Below are 21535 nucleotides of genomic sequence, written 5' to 3' on the forward strand. Positions count from 1 at the left end.
AAAATTTTTGAAATATGATAATTTTATTTTTCTTTAACAATTATGTATTGTGTGAGTATTAATTTACATATAATTTCCATTCATATTAATATATTTAGTATAAATAATTTAACTATATACACATTTTTGTTGTAATTTTGTTGAAATATATGTTCATATAGTGATTGACATATAATAAAAATAGTGAAACAATGTTGTTAATACCATAAAAAATTGATAATCAAAATGAGATAATCAAATTTGAGTTTCACATATATTATTTATTAATGTGATGCATTCACAATTTATGTTATTTCACTTGTATTAGGAATTAAATGAATTTATAATTTTTTGTGTAAATTTCATTTATTGTACTACAATTTTAGCCCTTATAATAACATTGTGAATTGTTTTTTTTTTTTTGTTCTTAATTAATATAAACATATTTTATGGACAATAAAATATTTTTAATTTATTTTTGTTAAATTTTTTATTAACATGTTGACCTAGCATTTCTATAAAAAAATGAAAATAATATAAATACCATATCTCTCTATTCTTTATCTATCTTTCACTCTTCCTTCCGTGTCTCTCTCACCCCTCTCTTCTCTCACACTATCTTCCTCTTTTTCTCTTTCTTTCTCTTTTGTCTCTCTCTCTCTCTATGGCTCTATATTTTCATTGAAATAATTTCTTATCAATAATGAAATTTGTATTAAATTAAAAATTATAATTATAATTTAAAATTCTTATAAAGAATATGAAAATTAAATTTCTTCTTTTATTTGGATATTTTAAGGTATTAATTTTATTTAAGTTAATAAAATATAAATTTCATGAATTAACTAAAAAAAGTGACATTTACGTTTTCCTCTCCTATTAAATTCCTTAATGAAAATTTTACTAAAATTTTATTAATATTTTCAAAATTTAATAATTTCACTATTTATAATATTTTGACACAATTTTAAAATTCAGAAAAGGTCATGCAATATTCTAATTAGACTATTAGTTGTTAATATATAAAATAATTAAAATTTGTCCTAACTTGTGTATAGACTTTTGTGGATAATTAGACATTTTTTTTTCTAAATTAAATAAACGGAACCATAGTTTTTATTGTTTGTAATTAAATTATATTTATATAATCTTAGTTATGTTAAAATTCTAATTAAAACATCCATCTTCCGAGTTATAATAAAATTAGAATTAAAATTTATAATAAAATTTTAATTTATATTAATTAGTTTTTATAAATAATAAATTTATGAGGCTATTTTAATCGGTTTAAGAGTTTGCCTCTCATTCATACATTTATATATATTGTAGAATTATAAATAGGTAGATATTATAGACGTTGATTATAGATAATTATTTTATAGTCATGATTATTCTAAAAATTGCTTTTTCAGAGTTATAATTATATATTAATCAATTAGAAGGATATCTACACTTATTATATTTATTAATATTTTTCATATTTTTATTTTCTGTAATATTGAAAGTCTGGGTGTACACAGTTCTAATTTTTTTTTAAGCCGAACTAAAAAAAGGTAAATTAATAAGAATTAAAATTTCAAAAAATTGACTTTGTAATAATCAAATCACATCGTCCGTCCAAACTTACTTTATTATTTTAATACCATAATGACATTTTATCGATAATTGAATAAAAAAATTATATCAGATAATACCAAATAACCTCAGGAAACTAACCCTTGAAGTTGATGGATGCGGTAGTGCTAAAGAAGATAATCCAGGGAAAAAGCCATTGTCCAAATACAGTCCAGAACAATAATTTTTTTTTTTAAAGCAAAAAATTTATTAAGAGGAAGAAATAGGTAAGGGAAAAACCACCTGTGGCTAGAACCCAAGAGCCAGCAGGCCCTAAACCCCAACACCCACCTAGAACCATAGCCAACAGTTGATAAAAAAACCCCATACAATTACAAACACAGCAAAGAACGACCAACAGTCCTTTACAAACACAGCGTAGAACAACCAACAGTTGCAACCCGAAACACAGCATACACCAACCTAAACGCGTGATGTTACAAAATGATTTGATTCACTGCAAGTTCATATAGCCAAGCTCTGCTAGCCTTTTTTTTTTTTTTTTAAATTTTTGCTTTATTTTAACGAAGCAACATGAAGAAATGCTCATAAAAAAACACTAGACGTTTGTTCACACAATTCAAGCTGAAGAAGAAATTTTAGGGGAGTTGATTGGAATCTGAAAAATACTAACAGCCAGAATCCTTCACAAACTTATGCTCCAAAAGCGTATCAGCAGTTGGACGCTCATTTGGATTACGTTTCAGGCACCGCTCGATAAAATCTAGTGCCAGAGGATAATCATGAAGACTATACTTAGGAAGATAATGTAAAATGGACCCTTTTTGAACCTCCAATTCTAGATCTGCTTTAAAATCTTTCAAAGGATCAGTGGACTTTGCATGCAACTCTTTGAAATGAGAGTACGGAAAATCCCTAATTAACATCTCCACGACGGTGCAGCCAAGGCTCCAAATATCAGCTTCAAATCCATACTCTTTGTCCTGTTTCATAACCTCCGGAGCTGTCCAGTCTATTTTCCCATATCGAGACTTCAAAAGAGCAATTACTCCAGTCACTTTTGTCAATCCAAAATCTGTAATTTTCACGTATCCTTTCTCATCCACCAGTATATTTGCACATTTGATGTCTCCATGGACTACCTTTCGCTCATGGAGATACTTCAAACCTTCCAGTATCTGTTTGGTGTAGTGGGACACTTGGGATTCTTCCAATTCAAAACTTCTATATACTTTTCGGAGGGAGCCTGTACTTACAAGCTCAAGAAAAATATTGACCTTCGACTCATCCTCCTCAGTGCCATAATATTTGACTATATTTGGATGACTAAATTGACACAATAAGTTAACCTCTTGATTAATTTTGTCAATTTCTCCTTTATTTTTAATTTGTATTTCCTTTACGGCGAAAAAGAAACCGCCATCAGCATATCCCTTGTACACTTTTCCGAAAATTCCTCCTCCTAGAGGCTTCTTACGATCCTTTCGCCACTTTGACTTTGTAATATTGAGTCTTTGTCTATTAATCTGGCAAGTATTTAACATAGTATCTATGTTAAAATTTAATAGAAATTGCAGTAATGCTAATGAAACTAGATATCCCAAAACTCACAGGATTTCTTCTAAAACATTTGCAACACTTACAGTAAACAATGAAATTGCTAAAAGGTTCTAAAAAGAAGTCCAGAAGCCTATAATTGTTTTAGAAAGATGAAAAAACACCATTTATTTCCAAAGAAGATTCCACTAATAAAGCAACTCAAGTAATAATATTTTGAAATCAATCTTCAGAGCTTTGATAAGTATTGAAAACATATAGGAAACAATAGCTATGCTATATTAAACCAATGGAAATTCTGTAAGCCCGTACCTTCAAGAACTGGGACATTAGAGGATCACTTTCATTGTTGTCATGATTCACATGTGTTCTCTCACCAGAATTAAATCCAAGATTTAAGTCTCCTTTTAGCACCAGGTTCAGATCTTCAACGTCTATTCCCCTATACTTTAGCAGTTTGTCGATTGATTTTCCAAAAACACTATTGAAGCCTTTTCTGAAAAAGGATATCTGTTCAGACATAGAGTTGATGAAGTCATCCAGAATTTCATCATCATCATGAAAACGATGCTTGGCCTTGTTATTGTAAAAAGATGGATTTGCATCTCTTAAATCTTTTACAGAAATTTCCTCCAATGGCAAAAGAAACAAACGATGAAAGGCAACACCTACTTGTACTTCATGCATCAATGCCAATGCAATCACTTTACCAGAAAATTCGAAACAGTCGAAGTGTAATGGTTCTAACTTCAATTCTGCATATATGATAAATGATAAAGAAAAAACTATACTTAAATGGAATCGATATTTAATAAATTTAAGATCAAAAAATGATTTTGTTGTGATGTGTCTCATATTTAGATATATTTTTATTGGTTTGAATTATGACCCTGTTTAAAAAATTTGCAATGTAATCTGAATTCGATATTATGATTTGATCAAATGAGCATGATAGAATCCAAGGGTAATTTTGAATTAAACCCAAAATCACATTTCGACACAACTCAACTATGAAATTTTTATTATCCTATGCAAAACTTCAATATGACCTGGTGGTCTAACTCTTCACACAGATTAACAGACCCATATCTTACTACTTTAAGACTTCACTTGGACACACCTTATCTTATTGTCTCTCCCGTACACACCTTAGCATAAATATTTCCTTACTCCAATGAGGGCCTAGTTCTATTATTATACTCATGAATCAGTAATCAAAGTATATATTGCAATACTTAACATTATGAATATCCAACAATGAGCTACTGTCTTAGCGCTGTGAGGTTTTGAATTTTATATTTAATAATGGTATCTCATAAATTAAATATATGATAAAGTTGTGGCAAAAAGCTTATATCAATCATTTCTCAAGAAAAAAAGCAGGACAAGTAATAATTGTGGATGCTATTCATAGCAAGGATCAATATTCATTGCAAGGATCAAAAGATACGGTCTTACCAGGATTAGGATAGAACTTCATAGGATCATTTGAGCACGCCAGAAAGAGGAGATTTTGCGGTTTGAATATAGCTTGGCATAACTTGTATAACCAATCCTGCAATTTTTTAGGACTGGTAATATTGTTATCTTTCAATGACTCATACAGATCTTCGTCTAGAAATCTAGACCAGTGAACGAGTGGCTTGTAGAACTCAGCATCAAGTAATTTTTCCTCAGGGATCATCATCATCGTAACTAAATGCATCCTGGATTTAGAATCAATCACATCATTGTGCTTAAGAAGCCAATGATAATCATCTTTCCACGTAGTTTTTTCAAGTATCAGCTGTAGTGAAATCTGCTGGTTCATTAATACATGCTGAAATTGCTTTTGTTCATTCTCCCAAAGTTGAGAAATGCTGTTTAGCTCTTTCAAAATGTCCAGATACACAATCGAAACAGAATGCAACCAACCACTTGTTTCGAATATTCTTGCTGTCTCTGGTATAAGTCTAAGATTATTCTCCATTTTATTCAACAGGTAACTAAATACACCTTTAATACCTGTTGACAATAAATCAACTATAGACTTATCCTCCTCTTTGGCATTATCTATACCACAAATTGCATTACGTAATACGCCTGAAAATACCTGGAATTCACAAAAATGAAATTTCAATGACTCAATTAGTGGGATTGGATATGAGGGTATTTGCCATCTCAAATAAGATGCTTAAGGTATTTGCCATCTCAAAAAAGGAGGGTCTAATTTGGAAAATTGTGCGTAGCTCGCTAAGGTTACCTCTTTCCAACAACTGCTTTAGAGTAGTCCGCCATGGCTGATACAGAGGATCACCATATACCGTACTAAGCGAAGCACAAAATTCTAACTAAATGTATACATCTATCAACAGAAACATTTGGACAATTCGATATTTCTTCCATGGAAAACCTTATCAAAGCAGAAGCATAGGCTTTGTATTGTGGAATTGCTGACCTGTAAAGCATAACCAAAGTCGCAGGGACAGAATACGAACTCATAAGATTCTCCGATTCCTCTTCTCTTAGAAGTGCCAACAGCGCGACAATCGTCTTCTCGTCATCCTGAAGATTATCTTTGGGGAGAGATTGCCCTCGGCACATGCGACAAATCTTTGAACTCATTTGGTGAATCTTTTGCAAAAGTACCGATTTGTCATCAAATACACGCTGCAATTCGAGGCAATCGTCGTTTTGAATTGAGCAGTCTTCAAGTGTCTGCCACCGCTGTAGCTGCTTTCCCTTACAATATAATTTCTGTTCCGTAACTGGAATTTTACACAAGGAATTCTTCAGTCGTCCCATCCGGTATTTTGATGGATAATCGAATGCAATTGGATTCACCATTCGCCATCTGCTCTGGATCAACACGCCGGAATACAAAATGTTTGTTCATTTTTAAATAAAACAGATAAATTAGAGATTATATTATTTATAAAGCTGTTTTTCTTCCATTTTTCCTTATTATTTAATAAATAAAAAAGTGTTTACAGTCTCACATCTAATAAATATAACAAATTTAAAAAATTTATAAGATAATTTAATTAATTCTTTTTAAAAAATAATTGATCTAAATTTAAGTATATTCATTCAACTCATTATGAAACTCTTACCTCCATCTATTTATTCGCATTCTTGTTCAGATCAATTTAATAATAAGAAGAAATAAAATTATTTTGTCTCCTCACTTTTTTTTTAATTTTTTTCTCTCTCTAAAAAATTAAGTTTTTCTAAATCTCATTGGTTGCCGTTGTAATCATTTCACCGACTATCGTTTGCCGTATTCACGGCGGCGCTTTGCGTTTAAAACACTAGTTTTCTTTCACAATGGACGACCTTTAAACAAAATGTCTAAAAAAGTGGCTATGACAGCAAGCTGAATTAAATAAAATAAAATTAGCAATTCGGTAAAGAGGGAACTAGTTTAATAAGGTGGTTTCGCAGTTGATTGTCAAAAAAATCTTAAATTTTATCAATTATTATAATTAAATTTTAAAATTTATATAATTATTAAATAAACTATCATATTTAATTGATTGTCCAAATTGATTCGATCATTAATAAATTTTTAACATACTTAACAGGAATTTCATATCAACTACCATATCATCAATGAAACAGTCACATAAGAAACTCTAAATTAGAGTTAATTGTCAAAAAAAATCATAAAGTTTACTAATTCTTACAATTAAACTCTAAAGTTTACATGATTACTAATTATATCCCCATGTTTCATTGATATCTCAAATATAAACCGTTAGTAACTTAGTATGTGGTACTGAAGGGTAATTGTAATTGCTTTTATTTTGACTATTTTTGTTGGAAGTTACATGTTATAAGTTTGTTGATACTAATATTAATAGATAATTGATTCAGAAAAATGATTGTTATTTCTTTCAGTAATTTGATCCACCTTGCAGTGGTCAATAGAAGGAGCTACTGACACATTTACTTAGGAAAGAAATGCTTTTATGATATACTAATTAATTATTTGTAGAGAAAAGTTGATGTGTTGAAAAATACCACAAAAAATTTAAAGAATGAAATAGTTTATTTGAAAAAAGAGTTGAATGTGCAGAAGAAGAAAATTTTGATTTTGGTCTATTTGATTTTGGATCGTATTATGTTGTTTTATATATGTATAGTAATAGTGAATAAACTTTGTTAATGTTGGCTTGAATGTATAAGTTAATTAGAATTAGATAGGGTATTTGTATCTGCAGAACAAAATTTAGCTTGTAATTTCTTGTTTATTGAAGTATACTAATGGTTTATTGACGATCAAGTCAATTTGAGACATCATTATAACGTAGAGGTTCATTAGCAATTATATAAATTTCAAGCTTTAATTACAAAAATTAGTAAATTTCATGAATTTTTTTTGTATTTAAACCTAATTTGAGATTTTTTATGTGACTTCTCCTGTAATGATATGGCAGCTAATGTAGAACTCCCCTCATATACTAACAGTTTTTTAACGATCGGGTTAATTTAAGACATTAATCAAATGTGAGAGATTAATTGATAATTATGTAAACTTTGGGATTTAATTATAATAATTACTAAATTTAAGAATTTTTTAATAGTTAACACATATATATTCATTAACTTGTAAATTTGTGTTGTTTGTTTGGAGTTTACATTAAATTTCTTCTTTTTAAGGTTGTTTCTCGCTTGCCAAGAATAAGGGTGTTTTGTTTTGGTTTGAGTTTTATTTTATTTAAAAATTAAAATTCAAATCAAAATTAAATCTCTAATTCTTTAATTTGGAGGAATTAAAATTAAAATCAAACTTTGAATTTAGTTTTTATTTATTCTTAATTACTTTTGGTATGATTATAATTTTAATTTTAATTCCAATTTTAACTTTTTTTTTAATATTATTAAATCAAAAGTCATTTTGATATTATGACTAATGGATTGTAACTATATTGTTGCGGTCCATGGAAATTTCTTATGGGTACGAACCTGCAAAACAGAAAATAGATGAGTCAGAGGCTTACCGGGTATGGACTTGGTGAGGACCCTCCGATGCTCAAGTTAGAACTGATATGAGAGAATAGTGTATTAGATTGAGTATGGACAAAGAACATACCTCCATAGATAATCTGTTCTCTTTATATAGGATATAGACAATGGTCGATTATGGTAAGTAAACTATATAATTATATGGATATTATTAGCTAGTATTATAAAATTATATTTTTATTTATAGTGCATAATTATAGGCATTGCTATATTTGACAATCCTATTAAGATTGCTTATCTTTAATCAAGATTCTTTTCTATTATTGAGTGGGTCTTACAGTAGTTAAACTATTTGAATGAATCTCATGATTGAACCATTAAATATCATTAGGCTCATGGGCTATCCAAAAACCCAAGTTACTTGATTAATTATATATATTTTGAGGAGCTATATCATTAGTTCCTCCCTCGAGTATGAATCTTTAGGTTCGTTTACATGTCAAAGCTTTGGTCATTGCCCTAATTTTTTTTTTAAGTGCAAACTATCATCTTGATAATCGCCTTTAGGTGAATTTGCACCTTTGATTTGCTTAGTTTGAACTATTCCTTAGGTGGACTTGCACCTTTAATTTGCTTACTTGGTGGGCTATCATTTTAGATGGGGTAAACACCTTTATTTTATCCTGACAGACTATCATTGTAGATAGGCTAAGAATCTTTATTTTAGCCTTGTAGACTGTCATTGTAGATTGGTTAAGCACCTTTGTTTTAACCTGGTGAACTATCACCGTTGATAGGCTAAGTACTCTTAGATTTTTTAGCCTAGCGAACTATCGCTGTGGATGGGCTAAGCACCCTTTATTTTAGCTTGGTAGACTTTTACCATGAATGGGCTAAGCACCCTTATTTTATTTAGCCTGGCAAACTATCGTCATGAATAAGCTAAGTACCCTTAGATTTTTTAGCATGGCGGACTATCGCTGTGGATGGGCTAAGTGCCCTTTATTTTAGCCTGCTGGATTATTACTGTGGATGGGCTAGGCACCCTTATTTTATTCAGCCTGGCGGACTTCGCCGTGGATGAGTGATGTGACTAAATCCGCAAGTATACGGGTCGTCTCAAGTAATAAAGTGATGAATCAAGTATCGTTCCCACGAGGATTTGCTGTTTGATTACTAAATTATGAATGAAGCGATTATTTGGGCTAATGATTAATGAATAAATGGTAAATGTAAATGAGCAAGGTAAATTGATTAATCTAATTGAAATGGGTAAAGAGCAAACAAATAAATTCTAATTCTAGTTCGCAATTAAACTAAAATTAACAATGGGTAATTTAAACGAAAGTCTAATTATGGTAAAAGTGATTCCAGAGTTGGGGTTTATGCATAAATTAATTGGGATTTGTCTTGGGCATTCCAATTTTTAGGGAAAAATAGAGTTTGAAGGAAATTGATTCTAAATCCCTTTGATATCTTTTTCAAGCAAATCAAAGTGTATTCTAAAATAACCAAACCTACTTTCGTACGTATTTGATTACTTTAAAACCCATTAAGTTTTGTAACCAATAATTAATTCCTCTTAAAGTCCTAGTTTATTTCTAAATCTAGGTGATTTTAAGTTCCAATCCATGATTACCCATCAATGACTTTCACCTTTCGGTCCTTCAATCAAAGATTAACACAATACCCAATGGGTACCAACATTAGGCAAGTAAATTAAGCACACAAGGAAGGAATCAAAACTCATATTCATATAAAATAAGGAAATACCCAGTCCAAATCCACAAATTAATCTAAAACATATTTCCCAACTCTGAAATCTAAAGAAATTACTCACTCATGATGGTATTTACAAGAAATATAGATGGAAGAATAAAGAAAAACATGATAAAAGGACTGAAATAGGAAAACCCAGGTGGAAGAACCAAGGTCTCTGGTTTCTGGAGCTCCAAACTCGTGCAGCAGCTCCTCTTCCAAGAGAGAATGGCTCCTCCTCTCTCTCTTTCTATTAAATTTTCTTTCCTTTTTTGTTTTTCCTTCCCTTCCTCTTGTGGCAAAAATAAGGAAATGATGAATTTATATGGTCCCTAAAAGTTTCCCTAAAAGTAAATAAAAGACAAGGAGTGGATAGGAAATGAGGTGTAAAATTATCCAAGTCAGCAGCACTATTCACGTTCTGGGCATTCTGCTTAGGGTTCGGCTTAACCCTAAGCAGCTTCTTAGCAAATTTTAGCCTCTGGTCGCACTGTCTGCTTAAGGTTAAGCAGACCTTCAGCAAATCTCGGCAGACTTAGAGTAGAATGGACTCTTCTGCTGGTGCTTGACTTGTGCTGCTCCTTAAGTACTGCCGCTTTACCCTAAGCATGACCTTAAGCAAAGTCTCAAGCAAATTTCGGCTGGTTTCCTCTTTCAAGGCTTGATTTCTTCAACTTTCCTCCATGCTTAAAGGATTCCAAATTTCTTCAAATCACTTCCTAATGCACTCATTGATCCTTGATTTGCCACAAAATCCTATCAAAAACAACAAAATTACAAAAATCAAATGTAAGGTATTTAAATTTAACAAATAAGCTAAAATAAAGCTAAAAACATAAAATATACTAAAATATAAGGGCAAAATAGATGCAAAACTACCATAAAATGCCTATATGAATTGAGTATAACAAATTCCCCCAAACTCAAACATTTGCTTGTCCTCAAGCAATTTAAAAACAATTAATGCAATTTGGGGTACCTTACCTTAAATTTATGAAAATTTCTTATCAAAACTCTCAAGCTTACCTTTAGCCACCAACAAGCTATATACCCACTTTCAAGATGCAAAGAATTCAATCCTTACCAAAGTTATCACCGCTTAGCCTTGGGTCAATTATCCATATCATTAAACCCAAACCAATCAATCACAAAGAATAATCATGCCTAAATAGACTATAGGATAATCCATAAGCTAAAGTGTCTCAAATAATGATGGAAGTAAATGAATGTATTAGTGATATCACAATCCCATAGGCAATTCTCCTATTCCAATCTCCACTAATGTAGCAAAACGCTATCAAAAGATCAAAAGGACTTTCAAGGGTTGTAATGGGGCTAAGGGGGTGATAATGTGGCTAACAAAGAAAGGATAAAGGTAACAAAATATGAGAATAATCAAATTATTAAAAGATCAAGATACACAAAAAATTTTTTTAAATCAATTGGGAGAAGGAACTTTACAACTTTTCACCAATGCTAGCATATAATTTTAAAGCTTTTAGAGGGACTACATAAATAACATTGACTTGAATTATAATTGTCCCGTGCAATTCACCCCCAAACTCATTTCTTTGTGTACTTGGGTGGTGAATTACTTTACATACCATAATTGAATTTGCTAGCTTTTTTTTTTTTTTTTTTTTTTTTTTTTTTTTTTTGGAATCAAATCACTTCTCCCAACTAATAATTATTATTATTATATTTTTTTTTAAGTGTATCTATCACTCAAAGAATTATTCTCATGGAGGGTAGGTAAGTGTTTGGGTTTATGGCTAGGTATTAATGTGGGTTCCAAAGAAATAAGAGGGATAAATGTAGGCTCAAATTGGTTTCAAAGGAAATTTTGAAGTGAGGTTGGCTAAGGCTAAAATATGGGTTTAAAATTCAAAGAATGCCTAGATCATTTCTTTTTTAAGTGCATGCTATGATTTCGCCTTGAAAGGTTTAGAAAGATTGTTCTAGGATTGGTGAGACATCAATTAGCTACTTCTCACCCTAGAGTTTTCTCTAAGCACTCAAAGTCAATGCAATTGATTGGGTGGCCCTTGGCTAAGAAGATATAAACTAAGACAAGAATCTAATAACTTTGCACCTATCTAGAACTTTCAATCCATCAAACCCTTCTAAAAGTAAGCTCAATTGCTCTTCAAAGCAATTCTCAATCCTCTAAGGTCAAGGTAAAAAGAATTATTTTTTTATGATATGCATGATCCTAAAATGAATGCATAAATCAAATTAAAACTAAGTGTAATCTATATGAAAACTATATGCAAATGTATGTGTATGAGTATAGACATGTGTGTGGTATATGTATAAGTGTATGGATTATCTATATATGGATGAATGAAATGCAATAAATGAATGAAAGAAAATTTTAAAGAAAATTTTGCAAAAGGTAAAAATTTTGCCCTCACCCCCAAACTCAAATGAAACATTGTCCTCAATGTCTAAAATGAATACAAAGATGGGCAAAATTGTGTAAACTAATCAATTAATGAAATTTATACAATTGGGGATTAAGTCAATATAAGGTCAAGAATTCCAAAATTAGCTCAAAGTGATATTAACAATGAAGCTTTAGAGAGAAAAAATGTGAAAAGGTATCCCAAATGTATGAATTGACACTGCTTAAGATGTTGCTTAACCTGCTGCGTAGGGTAAAGCGGAAGCATAAGCATTGGTAACATACCATAAGCTTAAATGGTGTAAGGGAAACTGTTACCTGCAACTGATGTGGAACAGGTGTGGCTCAAAGAAAATTTGTGCAACTCATCAATGTTAGCAAAATTAGGATTGAAGAAAAAGATAAAGTGCAAAAATAATGTGCAAGAAAATGAAAAAGTGTAAAGAAATAAAATCTAACAATTAAATCAAAAATTAAACCAAAAAGCTTTCACAGAGTAACTATGTCCATAGCAGAAAATAAAATAAAATAAAATAAAATAAAGTAAACTAAAGGAAAGAAGTGCAAGTATAATCATAAAAACTAATTACCAAAGTATTACAACTAGTACCAAAGTTCGAAAACTAAAATAAACAGATTACAAAATAAACTTAAAACAGAAATTAAAACTGCTGCTACTGATCAAGCTCTGCTATCAAGTCTTTGTTGCTTTGCATCAGGATGCTTGAGTTCCGTAGGTTCATTGTGATCTGAAGCTTCAGAAGCAGTTTCCAAATTTTCTGTGAGGTCTTTCATTTCTTGAAACATGGCTTGGCCCCAATGATATAAGTTGTTGTAGGATTAGGCCAGTTTGTTGTAAAGCTCCAACATTTGAATTTGATGTTGCTTCTGTTTCTTTTTAAGAGATAAAAATCTCTTTTTAAGTTTCTTTTCTAGCTTCTTCTTTTGGTTAACCTGCTGCTGACCCATGGTTTCAATTTTGATTTCTAAGTTTTTCAAGGCAGCAAGAATTTCTGTGTTGTCAGGTGAGGGAATAGATGGTTGGACAGTGAAACTTGTTAATTTGGATTCCAAGGATCTTAAAAGGGATAAAATGTCTGCTGAAAACTGTGGGGTAGTGGTTGGTTGTGGTTCTGCTGGTGTAAAGGTAGTGGGGTCTCAGTACCGGTGGTATCAGTGGTCTGAATGCAGTATAGGTATGGCCTATTTTCTCACAAACATCCATATGCAAAGAACATTGTGTCGTCTATATATGATTCCCTAAACCGGCAAAGAATTTATATAGACTAGCATCAAAGCTAAATGAGTTTGCTATAGCAGTTATATACCCCCCAAAAACTATACTACCTTTAGTATGCTTTGTGACAATTTGGTGCCAATGAGTGGCTATGAAATGGGTCAGGCTTACTTGTTTTCTCTCCTTCATGCACCACAAGAGAAACAAGTCACCAGCACCCACAATACTGTTACTGTGTCCCCTCCCTAAAACAGTGTAAGAAATGAACCTATGGAGGTATTTCAATACATGGTCAACTATCCTTTAGGCTTTTGCAGTCCTCTGTCTATAATAACCCCCAAAAGGTGCAATATCCTTCCGCACTGAACAGGTCATAAGCTTGTCGCCACTCAATGTTTTTATACCCCGAATCCTGAAAACCAAAAATTGCATTCATAGCAGCCATGTCTAACTCCCTATCAATTCCAGCACATCGAAAATATATCATATCTTTATGTTCAGGCACTGTTGGTTTGAAACTCAGCCTTAGGGAACTCAAAAATTCCAGGGTTAAATCCTTGTACACTGGTTCCCTAATTTTAGCAAAATCACCCAAATGCAACAAAGATTCAAATAGGCAAATACAGAGTCATAAATGCCTAATTCTTTCAAAATCTGCTCATCCATATACTTGTTTGCCAAAATAAAATAGTTTTAGAAACTAATTTCTCATAGGCCTTTTTCATATCCATATCCCTAAAAGCCCAAGGTAATGGAGAAATTACCTCCTCGATATTATCTGCCGATGATGCAAATGGAGAGTGTAAGGGAGACTGAGGTACTGGTGTTTGGACCGCTGGTGCTGGGGTTTGCGAGGAAGACCTGGTCCTTTTGCTAACTGGTTCAGAGGACGGCGGAGGTGGAGAGTTTAGGTCGAAAGGAACAGAGGGTACTCGTTTCCGTTTTCCAACAGGGGTTTCCTTGGGTCTACCTGCGGCCCTTTTTGTTTTGCCTTTTGTTTTTGTTTGAGTAGGCGCAGGTTCTGGGGAATGGGTGTCGAGAATTGGTGTTTCATTTTGCGGCTCGAATTGCGGCGAGAGGGGAGTCGGCGGAATGAGAGGTGGTATTTGGCTTGGGGGTAGTGGCGGTGACTGAGGTGGTGGCGATTGTGGTAATGGTGGCGTTTGTGGTGGCGGTGACTGAGGGAGTGGCGAACTGGGGCTGGGGTTAGGGTTTGTGGGCAATGAGGATGGAGTACCCATTTTAGATTTGACAGAATGTCGAAATCTACTGAGTTTGGGTTTGTGGGAAGACCACATTTTAGTTCTTACCATTTTAATGAAAGGAAAGAAACCGTTCGGCTTCCTGTAAAGATTGCCGGAAGAAATGGCGTGGGAAAGGAGTCGACGAGGTTTATCGGGAGTGTGGGCGAGGCTTTTGGAAAATTTGGCGGACATCTTAGGCTATTTTAAATTGTGGGGCAGACTTGTTGTAAGATGGGCCATGCATGGGGTTAAGCATAAGGTTCAGCAGAATTTGCTTAAGACTCTGCTTGACAAGCAATGTCATCAGCAAGTTTCGGCAGGTTTTGGGAAAAATTGTGGTTTTGCTTGCCAAAAACAGTCCACAAGCTATGGAATTCTATCATGACCCCCAGCAATTTCCAAATAAATACAAACACCATAAAATTGAGGGATTTAAGTTCATCATCTCTTAGCACTCATCAAACACAATATATTCATTTAGCTTATGCAAGCATTTTTCAATTTAGGCACCAATTGTGACTACCTTTTTGCACATTCAATGAAATGGTCTCCTTTCTAAACTTATACCAAAAGCATATTTTCAGCAGCATTTGAGACAAGTTCCAAACATTCAAGAATTGCAGAAAAGATATAGAAATTGACCTTTTTAGCAGTATGAACAGTAGCATGAACAGTAGCAAAAATCTGCAGATTGCAAAAAACTAGCAGCAATTCAAACAAAAACATGTAAATTCCTAACAGACTATAAAATTATATATACACTAAAAGGTAAAACTTAACAAACACTATTTTTGCACTTCAATAAAGCTCTCATCAGTCCTAAATATCAAAATTGATCCTCATTCAAGTTGCATTTCACAGAATTTACACAAAACACAAAATCAAGCATGTGCTATCAAGTAGATTGCAATATTAGTAATTTAGCACAAGTTTAAAGGTGTTACTGTTCACAAGCACTGGATAAAGTGCAGAATGTTGCTTATACTTGCTTCCCTTCAATTCTTTGTTTTTGCCACAAGTGTAAACTTGCCCAATCTTCATGAATGGCCTACAAAAGATAAACAAATGTCACTTTTGAGATTAATGAGGGTGAAAACTGAAAGTGAAATGAAATGGAAAATTAATGAACTATAAAAGGATACGCTTGGGTTGCCTCCCAAGAAGCGCTTGTTTAGGGTCTTAAGCTTGACCTTCCACTCCAATTCTAAGCATCCCTGATTGGGGAACTAAGCCATGAAACCTCTACGACCCTTTGCGTGGGTTCTCCAACAATATAATGCTTTAATCTCTGCCCATTAACTTTGAAAGTCCCTGAGGTTTCATTGCCTATCTCAACAGCTCCATAGGGGTATACCTTTATAACAGTGTAGGGTCCTGACCATCTTGACTTTAATTTTCCTGGAAATAACCTTAGCCTAGAGTTGTATAGAAGAACAACATCACCTTCCTGAAATTCTTTCCTCCTAATATGCTTATCATGCCATCTCTTAGTCCTTTCCTTGTAAAGCTTGGCATTTTCATAAGCATCCAGTCTAAGTTCCTCAAGTTCATTTAGTTGCAGCATTCTTTTTTCTCCTGCAGTTTTTAAGTCAAAGTTCAGTGTTCTTATGGCCCAATATGCTCTATGTTCCAACTCCAAAGGTAAATGACAAGCTTTCCCATAAACCAATCTAAATGGGGTAGTTCCAATAGGGGTTTTAAAAGCTGTTCTATAGGCCCAAAGAGCATCATCTAACTTTAGTGACCAATCTTTCCTTGAACTATTCACTGTTTTTTCAAGAATTCTTTTCACTCTCTCTATTGAGATCTCCACTTGACCACTAGTTTGTGGATGGTAGGGTGTTGCAATCTTATGCTTCACTCCATATTTTTGCAATAATCTTTCAAATTGATGGTTGCAAAAATGAGAACCTCCATCACTTATAATGGCACGTGGAGTTCCAAATCTTGTAAAAATGAACTTTTTAAGGAATTTAATCACAACTCTTACATCATTAATTGGAGATGGTATAGCTTCAACCCATTTGCTCACATAATCTACTCCAACTAAAATGTATTTGTGTCCCAAGGACGATGGAAAAGGTCCCATGAAATCAATGCCCCACACATCAAATAATTCCACTTCCAAAGATATTTTGAGGGGCATTTCATCTCTCTTTGAGATATTACCCATCCTTTGACACCTATCACATGCATTTACAAACTTCCTCACATCCTTAAACATGTGTGGCCAAAAGAACCCTGCTTGAAGAACTTTTTCTGCAGTCTTTGTTGCACTCATGTGACCCCCATAAAGTGAAGAATGGCAATCTTTGATAACATTCCCTATCTCCTCATCAGCTAAACATCTTCTAATCAGCCCATCTCCACATTTCTTGAACAAAAATGGCTCCTCCCAATCATAATCCTTCACATCAAAAAGAAATTTCTTCTTTTGCTGCCATGTTAGATCAGGTGGAGGGATTCCACACACTAGATAGTTCACAAAATCTGCGTACCAAGGGGTTTTTGCATTCATGATTACTAACAGTTGCTCATCAGAAAAATAATCATCTATTGGGGGCTCTTTTCCCAGATTGTCTCCTTGTTCTTGCCTCAATCTAGATAGATGATCCGCTACCACATTTTCTACTCCTTTCTTATCTTTAATTTCCAAGTCAAACTCTTGAAGGAGTAATACCCACCTTATCAATCTAGGTTTAGCCTCTTTTTTCTGAAGGAGATACTTGATAGCTGCATGATCCGTGTATACTATGACCTTAGACACCACAAGATAGGACTCGAATTTGTCTCATCGCAAATACTCTCGCCAAAAACTCTTTCTCTGTAGTAGAGTAATTTATTTGAGCATCATCTAAGGTCCTACTTGCATAGTATATTGCATACACCTTCTTATCTTTCCTTTGTCCCAAAACAACCCCAATGGCATAATCACTAGCATCGCACATTAACTCAAAAGGTAATGACCAATCGGGTGGCTGCATAATAGGAGCAGATATCAAAGCTTCCTTTATCCTGCAAAAAGCATTCATACAATTAGTATCAAAATTAAATTCCACATCTTTACTCAATAAATTGGTAAGAGGTTTAGAAATCTTAGAGAAATCATTGATGAATCTCCTATAAAATCCAAGATGCCCCAAGAAACTCCTCACTCCCTTCACGGATGTTGGGGTGGCATTTTCTCAATAATTTCTACCTTTGATTTATCCACCTCAATACCTGCTTGACACAAGATGTCCCAAAACAATTCCTCCTTGTACCATAAAATGGCACTTTTCCCAATTCAAAACTAAATTGAACTCTTCACATCTCTGCAAAACCTTAGACAAGTTAGATAAGCATTCATCAAAAGATTTACCATACACCTAAAAATCATCCATGAACACTTCAATAATACCTCAATCATGTCGAAAATATGGACATCATACATCGTTGAAATGTAGTGGGCATTACATAGTCCAAATGGCATCCTTGGTATGCAAAGGTACCATAAGGACATGTGAAGGTAGTTTTATCCTCGATCATGCGGGTGAATAGGGATCTGAAAGAACCCTGAATAGCCAACCAAGTAGCAAAAATAAGAATGATGATATATTCTCTCAATCATTTGATCTATAAATGGTAATGGAAAATGTTCCTTTCTAGTTGACTTATTCAATTTCCTATAGTCTATAAACATTCTCCATCCGATTCTGATTCTTGTAGGTATTAGTTCATCATTTTCATTTTTCACCACCGTGATGCCCCCTTTCTTAGGTACAACATGAATGGACTTACCCAATTGTCGTAAAGCAGGGTAAATAATACAGAATCAATCAATTTCTATATCTCCTTTTTCACATCCTATTTAATGTTTGGATTCAATCTGCTTTGTTATTCTCGAGAGGCTTTATGGTCATTTTCCAACAAAATTTTATGCATGCACACGAAGGATGTATTCCTTTAATATCATCAATGGTATAACCAATTATCCTTCTATGCTTCCTAAGAACTCTCAATAATTTTTCAACCTCACAATCAGTCAATTTAGCACTAACAATCACAGGATATGTAGAATTTTGCCCTAGAAAAGCATACGAGATTTGTTGGAAGAGGTTTCAACTCTACCTTAGGTGCTTCACCTTTTCAAACTTTGATGATGAAGTCGTTTCTTGCTTCAAGTTCGCAATCTTTTCATTATCAGCCATAGGCAATGGTGGATTTCCTTCCAAAATTGTAGCATATTCTGCAGCTTCTTCAATCTCATCCCCTTTTTTGATGTTATGAACCAAACAAGCTTCTAAGGGATCTTTAGGATGTTGCTTTTTAAGCACTTCTCTAACCTCTTCATCTATCACATCAACTCTCAAGCATGAGTTTGAATCATCTTTCTTTTTCATTGCTTGAAACAAATTGAATTCTACTTTCTCTTCCCCAACTTCTAATGTAAGCCTCCCATTTTTTACATCAATCAGCTCCAAAGAAGAGAGCAAGGAAAGGTCTACTAAGAATAATAGGAATGTGTACATCCTCCTCCATCTCCAATACCACAAAATCCACTGGTATGAAAAATTTCCCAACTTTTAGAGGAACATTCTCAACTACCCCAATTGGAAATTTAATAGACCTATCTGCTAACTGTAGTGATATGGTAGTAGGCTTCATTTCTCCAATCTTCATTTTCTCATAGATAGATAATGGCATCAGACTAACACTGGCTCCAAGATCGCATAAAGCCTTATCTATACTGATATCCCCAATGTGACATGGTATGGAGAAACTTCCAGGATCTTTCAGTTTGGGTGGAAGCTTATTTTGCAAAATAGCACTGCTTTCTTCCGTGAGAGCTACAGTCTCAAATTCCTCCAATTTCTTCTTGTTAGATAAAATCTCCTTCAAAAATTTGGCATATGAAGGCATTTGTGCTAAGGCATCAGTGAAAGGAATAGTCACATGCAAAGACTTCAATACCTCCAAAAACTTCCCAAATTGTTTATCCAATTTTGCTTTCTGAAACCTTTGTGGGAATGGTAAAGGTGGCATGTAGGCTTTAGGTGCAACGTATTTGGGCTCTTCTTCTTTACTCTCCCCCTCCTTACTTCCTTTTTCTTCTACTGAATTTTCTTTCTCCGCTTCAATTCTAACTTCAGCTTCGGTTTGTTCATCTCCTTCTCTGCTTTTCTTTTCTTCAACTTTCTCTTCAATCTTTTTATCTCCATCTTTCAATATTTTTCCACTTCTCAATGTAATAGCCTTGCAATGCTCCCTTGAATTTTCTGGTTGGCTAGGAAGCTTCCCAAATGCTTTATTACTTGAAGAGCTAGCTTGTTGAGCTATCTGATTCTCTAACATCTTGTTGTGTGTTGCCATTTGATCCACTTTAGATGCTAATTGAGAAATCATTTCTTGTTGACTTTGATGGCTCACAAGTAGAGTTTCAATCATAGATTCCAATCTAGCTGTCTTTTCTAGTTGTGCTTGTTGTGGTAGAGGTGGAGCAGGTGCATTTTGAGGTTTAGAAATTCCAGGAGGGGGGCCTCTATTCTTCTGAAAATTCTGATTTTGCCCTTGTCTACCTCCCCATGAGAAATTGGGGTGGTTTCTCCATGCTGGATCATAAGTTGCAGAAAATGGGTTACCACCTGGTCTTTGATTGTAGTTCCCCACATAATCCACTTGCTCACTTGAAAAATCTTGATTAAGTGCAGAAAAATCTGCTGCACAATTGACATTTGCAGCTCCAACTTCTACTGAATTACTAGAACCTCCGGCTGAAGAATCTACTTTCATGCTTAGCTTGTCCATTTTCCTTGTCAAAGCATCAAACTTAGCATTAATCATATTCATGGCATCAAGCTCAAACATACCAGCTGGTTTCTTGATCTCATTCCTCTCACAACTCCATTGGTAGTTGTTATAAGCAATTTTATCAAGAGCAGAAAAAGCTTCATCTTCAGATTTCTCCATAAGGTCACCTCCAGAAGATGCATCAATCGTACTTCTAATGGCTGGTGAAACTCCATTGTAAAAGTGTTGAACAAGCATCCACTTAGGAATCCCATGATGTGGACATCTCCTTTGCAAATCCTTGTACCTTTCCCATGCTTCATACAAGCTCTCATCATCTCTAGGTTTGAAAGAAGTCAGCTCATTTCTCAGCTTAGCTGTCTTGCTTGGTGGAAAATATTGAGCTAAAAATGCTTGAGAAAGTTCATCCCATGTTGTGATAGAACCCGGTGGCAAAGAATGTAACCACTCTCTAGCTCGGTCCTTCAGAGAAAAAGGAAATAATCTGAGTCGAATTGCATCATCAGAAACTCCATTTATCTTCAACATATCGCTGATCTCAAGAAAGTGTGCTAGATGCACATGTGGACTTTCACTTGGATTTCCTCCAAATTGTACTTGTTGTACCATTTGACAGAGTGCAGGCTTCAGTTCAAAATTATTAGCTTCTACTCTTGGTCTTGTAATACTTGGCATGAAATCTCCAATGTTAGGATAGGCATGATCTTTCACAGAGCGGTTGTTATTGTTGTTGTTGGCCATTTCTTCTTGTAGTTCCTCTTGCTCTTGTGCTCTTTCTTGTTGTTGTTGAGCTTTAATTTCAGCTTTTTTCCTCTTAGATTCTGCTCTTAAAGCTTTTGCTGTCTTCTCTATTTCTGGGTCAAAGAATAAATTGATTTCTTCACTTTTTGTCCTTCTCATAAAATAAAGCACCTGAAAAACAAAAATAAACAAATTCTCAAAGTAAAATAGTAAAAAGAAATAAAATAAAATGCCCAAATTAACCAAACAAACAATTGTTCAATATCAAACAAAAATCAAATCCCCGGCAACGGCGCCAAAAAC

The 21535-nt window shown here is 33.7% G+C and overlaps 1 non-coding gene and 1 pseudogene across 1 annotated transcript; one reads left to right on the forward strand and one right to left on the reverse strand.

Moving 5' to 3' along the window:
• Nucleotides 1-1903: 1903 nt before the first annotated feature.
• LOC131182256 (E3 ubiquitin-protein ligase UPL5-like) lies at nucleotides 1904-5944 on the reverse strand (annotated as a pseudogene).
• A 14794-nt stretch (nucleotides 5945-20738) lies between these two features.
• On the forward strand, nucleotides 20739-20845 carry LOC131182759 (small nucleolar RNA R71). Its single transcript, XR_009151019.1, has one exon. It is a non-coding gene; the product is annotated as a small nucleolar RNA R71 (small nucleolar RNA).
• The last annotated feature ends 690 nt before the right edge of the window (nucleotides 20846-21535 follow it).

This window comes from Hevea brasiliensis, chromosome 8, assembly GCF_030052815.1.
Source record: "Hevea brasiliensis isolate MT/VB/25A 57/8 chromosome 8, ASM3005281v1, whole genome shotgun sequence".
NCBI classification, from domain to species: domain Eukaryota; kingdom Viridiplantae; phylum Streptophyta; class Magnoliopsida; order Malpighiales; family Euphorbiaceae; genus Hevea; species Hevea brasiliensis.